This window comes from Arachis stenosperma, chromosome 5 (genome assembly GCF_014773155.1).
Source record: "Arachis stenosperma cultivar V10309 chromosome 5, arast.V10309.gnm1.PFL2, whole genome shotgun sequence".
In the NCBI taxonomy this organism is placed as follows: Eukaryota; Viridiplantae; Streptophyta; class Magnoliopsida; order Fabales; family Fabaceae; genus Arachis; species Arachis stenosperma.
This window is the reverse complement of record NC_080381.1, coordinates 101729302-101731801: the sequence shown is the minus strand read 5'-3', so window position 1 is coordinate 101731801 and position 2500 is coordinate 101729302.

The following is a 2500-nucleotide window of genomic DNA, read 5'->3' as shown; positions in this document are numbered from 1 at the left end:
CGTTGGCTGGGGTCGTTGCAACGGAGGCAGGGCGTGGTGCAACGTTGGCCGTGGCCGTTGCACCGGAGGCAGGGCGCGGTGCAACGTTGGCCGCGGCCGTTGCAACGGAGGCAGGGCGGCTTGCAACGGACGCTGGGCACGTTGCAACGCATGCTGGGTGGTGCGCGAAATTGTGATCACTACAACTTCGCACAACTAACCAGCAAGTGCACTGGGTCGTCCAAGTAATACCTTACGTGAGTAAGGGTCGATCCCACGGAGATTGTTGGTATGAAGCAAGCTATGGTCACCTTGTAAATCTCAGTCAGGCAGACTCAATTGGGTATAGTGATAAACGAAAATAACATAAAGATAAAGATAGAGATACTTATGTATATCATTGGTAGGAACTTCAGATAAGCGCATGAAGATGCCTTCCCTTCCGTCTCTCTGCTTTCCTACAGTCTTCATCCAATCCTTCTTACTCCTTTCCATGGCAAGCTCGTGTAGGGTTTCACTGTTGTCAGCAGCTACCTCCCATCCTCTCAGTGAAAGCGATTGCATATGCTCCGTCACAGCATAGCGGAATTCATCTGTCGGTTCTCAATCAGGCCGGAATAGAATCCAGTGATTCTTTTGCGTCTGTCACTAACGCCCCGCCCTCAGGGTTTGAAGCACGTCACAGTCATTCAATCATTGAATCCTACTCAGAATACCACAGACAAGGTTTAGACCTTCCGGTTCTCTTGAATGCCGCCATCAGGTCCTGCTTATACCCGAAGATTCCGATTAAAGATCTAAGAGATATTCACTAAGCCTCAGATGCTCGTAGAACAAGAATGGTTGTCAGTCACCTTGTTCATGGGTGAGAATGGTGATGGGCGTCAATCATCACCTTCATCAGTTGAAAAACAAGTGATATCTTGGACAAAGAACAAGCGGAATTGAATAGAAGAACAATAGTAATTGCATTAATACTCGAGGTACAGCAGAGCTCCACACCTTAATCTATGGTGTGTAGAAACTCCACCGTTGAAAATACATAAGAACAAAAGTGATCATTGGTTTCGGCCCCAGAGAGGAACCAGAAGAACCAAGATCTGATCTAAGAACTAGATGTCCAAAGATGATCAAAGGATCGAAAACAATCCAAAGATGAAAAATACAATAGTAAAAGGTCCTATATATAGAGAACTAGTAGCCTAGGGTGTACAGAGATGAGTAAATGACATAAAAATCCACTTCCGGGCCCACTTGGTGTGTGCTTGGGCTGATCAATGAAGCATTTTTCGTGTAGAGACTCTTCTTGGCGTTTAACTCCCGTTTTGGTGCCAGTTTGGGCGTTTAACTCCCATTCTTGTGCCAGTTTGGGCGTTTAACGCTGGGAATTCTGAGGGTGACTTTGAACGCCGGTTTGGGCCATCAAATCTTGGGCAAAGTATGGACTATCATATATTGATGGAAAGCCCAGGATGTCTACTTTCCAACGCCGTTGAGAGCGCGCCAATTGGGCTTCTGTAGCTCCAGAAAATCCACTTCGAGTGCAGGGAGGTCAGAATCCAACAGCATCTGCAGTCCTTTTGAGTCTCTGGATCAGATTTTTGCTCAGATCCCTCAATTTCAGCCAGAAAATACCTGAAATCACAGAAAAACACACAAAATCATAGTAAAGTCCAGAAAATGAATTTTAACTAAAACTAATAAAAATATAATAAAACTCAACTAAAACTACCAAAAACATACTAAAAACAATGCCAAAAGCATACAAATTATCCGTTCATCACAACACCAAACTTAAATTGTTGCTTGTCCTCAAGCAACTGAAAATCAATAAGATAAAAAGAAGAGAATATACTATAGACTCCAAATTATCAATGAAACTAAGCTCCAAATTAGATGAGCGGGACTAGTAGCTTTTTGCCTCCGAACAGTTTTGGCATCTCACTTTATCCTTTGAAATTCAGAATGATTGGCTTCTTTAGGAACTCCGAATCCAGATAGTGTTATTGATTCCCTAGTTAAGTATGAGATTCTTGAACACAGCTACTTATGAGTCTTGGCCGTGGCCCAAAGCACTCTGTCTTCCAGTATTACCACCGGATACATACATGCCACAGACACATAATTGGGTGAACCTTTTCAGATTGTGACTTAGCTTGCTAAAGTCCCCAATTAGAGGTGTCCAGGGTTCTTAAGCACACTCTTATTGCCTTGGATCACAACTTATTTCTTTCTTTTTCTTTCTTTTCTCTTTTTCTCCCCTTTTTTTCGTTTTTCTCCTTCTTTTTCTCTTTTTTTTTTGTATTCACTGCTTTTCTTGCTTCAAGAATCATTTTTTATGATTTTTCAGATCTCAGTAACATGTCCCCTTTTTCATCATTCTTTCAAGAGCCAACAATTTTAACATTCATGAACCACAAATTCAAAAGACATATGCACTGTTTAAGCATACATTCAGAAAACAACAAGTATTGTCACCACATCAAACTAATTAAGCTAGTTTTAAAGATGAATTTGAAAT